The sequence below is a fragment of the Gymnogyps californianus genome, chromosome 8 (assembly GCF_018139145.2).
Source record: "Gymnogyps californianus isolate 813 chromosome 8, ASM1813914v2, whole genome shotgun sequence".
NCBI classification, from domain to species: domain Eukaryota; kingdom Metazoa; phylum Chordata; class Aves; order Accipitriformes; family Cathartidae; genus Gymnogyps; species Gymnogyps californianus.
In genome coordinates, this window is record NC_059478.1 from 33,198,250 (window position 1) to 33,207,048 (window position 8,799).

Genomic DNA, 8,799 nt, shown 5'->3' on the forward strand with positions numbered 1-8,799 from the left:
CTTCAAATACCGGAGCTGTAACTTTGGCCCACCAGGTGAAATCTTACCGCTGGGTGTCGGTACCTGTGGGTGTCCCCGGTGGTGTCTGGAGTTTGCTGGGTACTTTCAAGAGAATTTAAAGCAGCACAGGAGAGGTTAAAGGGATGGCCTTCCCTGCTGTCATTGCGTCCAGCACACGCACAGCAGTCAGGTTAAAGAAACAGTTTGAAACTGTTACTCTATTTTCACACAAAATTGTGATTGTGTTGTTAAAAATGCTTATTTTACTTTTTTTAAATGAATACCAAATGCCTGGGGCAGGCAAGCTTTTTTCTTCATCAGTGTTTGCTTTTCGTAAGGTATTTTGTGGTGATTACCAACCTTTTCCTTTTCTCGCTTCCTTGAAGGTTATTTCATGTTTTTCTAGTGTTTGGTTTTGAAGGCGTCAGTTTTCAGTTATGAACTGCTGGGGGTCCTGCACTGATTATAGGAGATGGAGAGATAGTTTGGGGTAAACATACCCAGGCAAGGCAGCACTACTGGCTTAAGTTTACATCTGCTCTAAGAAGCGTTTCCTGAAAAACAAGTAGGGACCTAGAAACTGAAAAAGGCTGAAAGCAACTCCAAGATCGTATTTAAGAGAACGTCGTCATTACCCAGCCCTTCTGGAAGTCTTTTGGTTTTATTGGTCATTATTTTGGTGAATGGATGGTGGCTTGTATATGAGTCTGTCAGTACCAATGAAAGGTTTGTCACAGTCCCAGATATTCAAAGAATCCGTAAAAACGTGGATTTAAATGTGTGGATGGCTGACAAAGAGCTCAGCCAGTGATGTGAAATATTGCCATCTAACAGCTTTTTGGGAGATTTGTGTAAACTAAATTGGCAGTCTAGAGTTCAGCAGACAAAGTATGCAAATGAAAATTGATACCCCTTTCAGCAACTGGAAGCGAAAGGCCAGGGCCAGAGTGCACTCCGTAATGAACTCGGCCCTCCGAGATCGAGTCTGAGGTGCACTGATGAGAAAAGTGCTTGCCTCTTTTGTCTGCAGTGCATCTCTCGGATGGATAAATACATGACTTGCTGTTCATCACTGTCAAGAAAATTGTCACTTCTCACGAGCGCTACATTAATTAAAATTGAGAGTAAGGACTGGCAAGTTAGGCATTTGCAATCTAAATTTTTTTAAAAGGAGGATGAAATGATATGTTCCTAGCATGTTGCATGCTATAGTGCAACTGCTATTGCTTAGTAAAACAAAACAGGCACTAGAATGAGGGGAAATCGGTCCTAAGTTATGAGGTAAAATTAACTTCCAAATCTTTTGTAGTACTTAATCCTATGCAACTAGCAGGGCTGTGTAAGAACTGCTGCAAATGAGCTAGTGAAACAGTGTAGCAGAATAAAAATTATTTTTGCAGTTTCATTTGACCATTTTATATGTGTGTACATATGTATCTTCAAAAAATCTGAAAGCAGGCTAACATACAGGTTTCGGAGGTAGAAAGCACCCGCAGTTCCCGCAATTAACTTCAATTAAAATGGTGCCTGTTCGGTATTTTGCGACTCGCAGTAGGAAAACTTTGCTTTTATTGCCATCCCAGGCAATGTGCCGCGTGGCTCGGAGAAGCCGCAGGTAACGCGGTGTGTTTCGGAGTGCTGTCGGGAGCAGCGCTGGTTGCGGTGAGCGCTGTGAGAGGCGGTTGTGCATCCCCAGTTTGGTGCTCGGTGGGGCAAGCGTTACAACCCCTTAACTCCATCCGAGTCCCCGTCCTCCTTCGGCTTTTGCTGTTCCCTTCTGTGGAAGTGGTGGGGCTGAGCACAGCTTGCCTCACCTCTGTGGGAATTTGAGTTCAAAACAGCTCTGAATTCATGTTTGGACACTGATTTACTGCAGAGGAGTTAAAAATGAACTTTTCTACAACATCTATGCACACATTTTGCCTTCACTGGGGAGTTTGGTGGCCGTGTTGACAGGTACGCCACTGAGGACTATGGTTTATAAACACACTGGCAGGTCAGGATCATCAGAAAATTGACTTGGCTTTTAAGCTCTGCATTTCACAAAGCAGCTTCCCCTAGTCCCTGTGACCAGACCGAATGTCCTGTTCGTGAGCTTCAGCCCTGAGCCTTAGCCTGCAGGCCCCCGCTCCCGTACTCCCTGTCCCCATCTTCAGAAGTACGATGGCAATGCTGGGCCCTGCCCTTTCCTGAGCCTCCAGGCGTATTCCGGTCACTCGTGCGCTTTTCTCCGCAACACCTGAGGGCTCGCCCCTGCTCTTCTGTACCGCTCGGCGGGAGGTGCCGGCCTCCCCGAGCCAGGAAGGGGCGCTTGCCGGCAGCGGTGCTTCTCCCGCCGGCCCAGGCCCAGGGGCCACCGGCGCTACGTGCCTCCCCGGACGCGGTCTGCGGGACGCTCCCGCCCCCGCCGGAGGGATGCGGCCCGGCCGTCCCCCGGGAGGCGGCTCTCCCGCCGCGCCGCCCCGGCTTCCTGCGCCGCAGGTGAGGCGCTCTCGTCGTCCCCCCCCCCCCCAGCTTCCCGCTTCCGCCCAGGTGAGAGCCGGCGGCCATCGTGCCGCTCCGACCGCCGCCGCGTCCCGCCCGCAGGTACCGCGCGGCGGGGAACCCCGCGTCCGCCCCGCTCCCTGCCCCGCCACGGCGGCTCTCCCCAGCGCCGCCCGCCGCCTCCTCGCCCCGGCGGCTGCCGCCCCGCGGCCCGGCGGCGCGGCCCTTCGCCTCAGCAGCGCCCCCAGCGCTGCGGGGAGCCCGCCGCTGCCTTCTCCTCCCTGCCCGGCTCGGCCCCGGCCCCCTACGACTGGCGTGGGCGTGACTTTTCGGTAGCGAAGGCGGTGGGGCCGGGGAAGGGCGGAGGGGCGGCTCTCGGCCGGCCGGCCGGCCGGCGTGCCCCTGAGGGGAGGCCTCGCTGCCCTCGGCGCCCCGGGAGCTGGCAGGTGTGGTATTTGGGAGGGGGCGTCTCTCCGGGCAGGTAGAGTCAGCTTGTTGTGAGGGCTCTTCTGGAGGAGTTTAATTCCTTCTTCAGACTCGGAGGCTCTGCGCTAGCGCTTGGTTGTGGCACAGGTCCTCGGGAGAAGCGTTTCCTACCATCTCCTCGCTTCCTCAGCGCCTGACCTGTATCTCCATGTGAACACCACCATGGTCAGGATTACCAGCCTGCGCTTGCCCAGAGACTCCCCACCTCGAAGCCCTTTGAGTTTCACGCACTGGGGGCCTCGGCGGTTCCCTGACACCCCCGGTAAAGGCTGGGGAGAGCTGTGCGGCTCCCGATGGCAGGTGAAGGCTCTCCGGGGCGCAGGAGTCATCTTAGTGTCGTGTTGCTGTGCAAACAGTTTCCATTGCTTGGAGAGGCCGTGTCATGACGAGGAGAGGAGGCGCTAGGGAAGTAACACACTGTTTGCAACACTTTCCGTCAGTGCCTGTCAATGCAGAGATTCTTAACAAAGCAGGGTTTTACTTTATTTAGGGGTGATTAATAGGAAAACAGTTCTTTTGTGTTCCTTGTAAATTTTTGAAGCTTAGAAATTCGGCATGGTTTCAGGTCTAACAATTCTGTTCCCCCCATAAAGTGATTTGTTAATTGTGTACACTGTCATCATAGTAACTTTAGGATTTATTGGGTGATTTCAGTTGAATATGACAATATTTAGATCTCAGAAACAAGTTTTCTGCGAGCTGTGTGAGAATAGGTTTCTGAGACCATGTTATTGCTCCATGGAGAGTGGCTTCAGCGTGAGCTCACCCTTCTATTAGACATCAGAGAACCCACGCCGGCACTTCCCTAGAGGCTGAAGTCCGCAGGAATTCAGGTTCTGCTTGTTAAAAGCTAGCATGCCTTGAGAGTGAGTAAGGCTCCTCTTGATCTGCGTGGAGACTGGTAATCACAGATGCAGAGCTGGGTTTTTTTTTTGCTTTCCTCATCTTGTGGTCACTAATGATATGTCACAACAGGACACAGTTTGCCCATGGAGTAGTTTTTTTATATTTAACAATATTCAGCTTTGACCTGCTTTACCCTGGAGATGTGTGGTGTATTTGTGTTTAGGTACTCACAGCACTGTTTGGTTGTTTCCTTCTCTCAAGTGCCTGGAGCAGTCAGCACGTGCTCTGTAGCACTTCTTATAAATACTGCAGCATTACACAGAACAGCAGGTTTTGGTGGTTTCATCTGCAAGGTGTGTGCATGCTAAGCTTGGTTGGACTGAATTCTTCTGTACGTTACCAGGATGGAAAACTGAGCATAACGTGTAGGACAGGAAAATATGTGTTAGAATAATGTTGGTTTTTCACAGTACATGGTCGCTTGATGGCGTGTAAACTATATGATTTTTAATACCTGAAGTTACAGGTGATGCTGTGATAGAACAATTTAGGATTAAGATCACACTAACAAATGCTGTTTTGCCTTTCTTTTGCCTTTATCAATTTTTAAACTGTTTGGGCTGAAATTTTCCAAGTCAGAGATCTCTCTGATGAGGAAGACGACATGCACTGTATCAGTCACTCCTGATAACAGGGCCAGGAAAAATTACAACTGCATTAGTACAGAAAGGTGACTTCGGATTGGGATGTACCCTTGGCTGTTCCCGTGGCAGGCTGCTCAGATTGGCCGTGTTAGAAGCTTTTGAAAAACAGCAGCAGTTAGCACTTGTGCATTAAGGACTCGTGGCGTTTAATGTCCTAAAAGGTTACACCCACGCTGAGCGGGGAGAGCCTCCCATGAGGCAGGACTTTCCCTGCAGGCAGGTCTCCTGGAAGGACACAGGTTGTTGGAGGCCAAGTTGAAGGACGTAGGGCAGAAGCGGTTGTAGTTGTTAGGTGGGTGGGGAGAAACGGGCAGAAGAATCTCTGCGGGCTGAACCGTGTCCTCCTCCAGATCCCAGCAGAAAAGCCCTTATTTCTGTCTTTCAGCAGCCCTTTGCGGAGGGCAGGTGTTTGTCAAGGCCACTGCCAGGGGTGTTGTGTTCCCCTCTGGCTCTGGGATGTGCCGGGGTTGAGCACCTCGTGTCTCTGTGCAAGTGGCAGGCGTCTGGCAGGGGGGTGATGGCAATGGAAGACTTAAACCTTTCAGCTCTTCTGATGACCTCTGCTGGCATCAGCATGGGGGAATTCCTTTTTTCTTAGTCTGCTTTTGAAGAAGATCCAAGTCTTAGGATTTCATACAAAACCTTATGAAACTTTCCCGCTCCCTATGATGCGTTGAGTTCAGCTCTCAAAAGTGAAGACAGTAAAAACCTAGATGCATGCTGTGCTGGAGTGTGGGTTTTTTTCTGGTGTTAGAAAACACTAAACTTTCTGAAATTAATTATTTTCTCAATGATTTTACTGTTTTAGTGGGGCTTGTGACATGAATTTTGAACTGACATTTGCGGTTTTGTCTACCAGTAAGTAAGTGGCTGTAGAAATCAGAGAATGGAGCTAAGGAAGTTGAATGCGGAGTGGGTGAACTGATTTTAACAAGACAAACCAAAGTGATTTGGATCACTCTTCAAAATTATTGCTTAGGAATGGACCTCCTAATTTAGCAACTGTCTGTTGACACCCTGCTCGGACTTAGCATTGGTGTTTGGAAATTGTTTAACAATAAGCTGTTTGGGCCCCTAAACAGCTCAATAGTACATGGAGTTGTGTGTTTCTCTGGTGCCCAAAAGCCAGTCTTAGAAACCTGTCCTCAATTATACATTCAATTATACATTATTATACATATACATTGAAAACTTTATATTAGTTTATATTTTCAGGGATTCCCTCACACCAGAAGGAGCTGTTTACTTTAAAATATAACACACTTTCCCCCTCCCCCCCCCGCTCTCTTTTTATGAAAGAAAGGAGAACAAAGAAATACTGAGGGTGGTTTTACCATATTGCACCAAAAAAAAAAAAAAAAAAAGAATCTTGAAAAACCATTGCAAGCTGGCTGGAGGCCAGCTTTGATCACGAGGAATCCCAAAGTGTTGTGTTAACCTGAACTGTTATATGAACTGTACCTGAGGTCCATTTTGGCATCCACCGGCGCAGAGTGGTCTGCAGTGGCTCTTAGCAACGCTTTGGAGCAGCTCAAGCAGGAAGCTGAAACTTTCTTTAATCTTCCCCCCCCGCCCCGCTTTGCACCTCCTTCTCCAGGGTACTTCTGCCTAGATGGAGCCTAGATCTCTTACCTACGTTTTTCTGCTTAAATTTTTCTTTCTTGGATCTGTACCCATCGTCATAATTGCTATTGTTACACCCGCTGTAATGGAAAAAAGATTAATCTTGGAGACTATCAGCGCGGCACTTTGAGGCTGTTTTTGAATGACGCAGGCTGTTTCTCGTGGTGCAGTTTGCCAGCGCAGCTGAGCTGCTGCAACCGCTTACTGCTGCTGCTGCTGCTGCTGCAAGGTGTGGTCCCGCTTCCCTGGCACTTCTCGGCCCCCTCCTGCGTGCCAGTGCTGGCAGTTGAGAGCTAACTGGGCAGAAAGCTCACCCTACCAAAATGCGAAGGTTTTTTCTGCGTGTTTAGCTCCCTGTTCCAGCTCACTATGGGATCAGATGAATGAGTGCAAGCGCAGATGGAAAGGGAGGAACAAAATGCATGAAAGAGGGCTGGAGAGCTGGACCAGCCTCTTGGCTTCAGCTAGTACATGGGCATGGTGCTGTCAAGTCATCATTATTTCCTGCCATGCTGGATTTCTTTTCTGGGTTTAATAATTTCTTCACCCTACTGCTGGTTTAAAGGTGTTTCAAGCCACTTTTCCTCATAGGAGTTATTTTGCATCCCTTTCTGATGTTGGTTCGCTTGCTTTAGTTTTTTTTTTTTCCTCTTTTTGCTGCTGATGTGAGGTAGAAAAACAGAGGAGGGAAGTGAATGGAGGGAAGTTAAATTGGGAAGAAAGTACAAATTTCCATGTTCTTTGTCCTGTTTTGTTAAGATTCATGCAGTATTTTTAGTCAAGGAGGTTAAGTTTTGTCTTTTTGGTTTAGATGAAGACTCAGGAGTGTATAAGGAAATGGTATTTTCATCTGTTCTTCAGAATCAGATCTCGCACAGCAGCCTTTGATTCTGTGCTTCTTAGAAGTGTTTTATTTCAAATGGAAAAGAAAATAAAGCTGCAGCACTTACAAAAGTTCAGATGCATTCCTGAAAATCTTTCAGGGGTTGTATGGGTTTGCCGCTTCAACTCTTGCTATGCGTTTGATTTAAAATGACCTCCTAAATCTGTTAATAGTCTTGCAAAACAACTCATTTTGCTTGGCCCTGGGTGGAAACCACGCAAACCCACCGAGTTCTGCAGGAATTTCACCAGGAGCCAAAGCTGCTCAGATTCCATAAAGGGTGCATAAATCTGAAATTGTGGTTTGTGACACACCTCCACTTTTTTTTTTCATTAGGTAAAGCAACTTAATCTGACTCTTCAGGAGAAGAGAAGCTATTCACCTGCATAATTAGTATTTCATTAAATATAACAGTGTCCTCCCAGAACTCAAGATGTTTTCAGTGTGAGCACAGACAGCGTCAGAGGCAGAGCTGAAAGGATCAGAGGTCCTGCTGGGAGAGGGCCCCTGGGATGTGCTTACCCTGGTATTACATTCAGATGCATATGACCCTTTCTACTCTCGAATTGCAAGATTAAAAAAAGTCAATACAGAGCTTTTTTTAATATATATATATATATGGCTATTTTTGTTCCAAAATAATTCCAAATATATTATTCTGAAATTACACAGTTATATACTGGGTAGAGTTAAAATTATGTAAATTGTGCTATTAAATGGCTGATGTGTTTCAGAGGAGCTTGTACTAAGTGAAGAAATCTTGTTTCTCGTGTATGTTTTGGTATAACTGCCTTGATAGATTTCAGAATGACAGGCTCCGCATCAACTTAATAACATGCAAGTAAGGGTACAAATTTATCATTGCTGCTAATTGCAAGTCTGTTGTTTTTATACTGCCATCTAGGCCTCAGCCCCAGTTGGAGACCTGTTCTATTTGGCACTGTAGAGGAGCATGATAAAGGATATGCGGCTCCTTAAAAGCTTGTCATGTACATGGAAAAGAGAAAGGCAAGCTCACGTAGGAGAAGAGAACAGGCTTATTTTGCCTGTTCAGCACCAGGGCTGCGATTAGAACTGACCTCCCTTAGGAACACGTTGGAATAGGGATTTGTCCTGGTTTCAGCTAGGATAGAGTTAATTGACAGGATTGATTTGGCCAGTTTGGGGCCTTAATGCTATGCTGTCTCATGAGTGGAGGGAACTTCATTGTTTTATACGGAGATGCAAGGTTTCACCTATATTGCCGTGCAGCAGGGCTGAGCTATCGTGATAAGAATACCGTCTACAAATAATTAATCGGGTGGAAAGTATCTTCTACGTAATAGGAAGATTTTAACTGTATGTATATTTGAAAAGATCACAACCTTAATGTCCACATACAAAATAATTTGGTTGAACATAGCTGTGTCTCAGTTTTCTTGGCCAATGTTTGTTTTTATAACGTGCATTTTTACTCATATTTGAAACAGTTGTTCATATTCCTTCCTGTGTGTGAAAGGAAAAGCACACAGAACAAGGAAAGATTTTTGGATGTGCTGAGGCTGCAGTGCAACTAGCCATATTGAGAGCTTTGTTGAATACTTGGGGTAAACAACAGGGGGTAGTAGTATTTTTTTAATTAAATTTATTATAGTTAGCTTAGTATTTTATTATTGCATTTATTGAGTGTGTTATCTGTTAGCATTCTGCTTGGATATATAATTTATTAATTTGATTTTTTTTTTTTAAACCTTATCTAGGTTATTCTGAGTAATTCCAAAAATACCCTTCAAC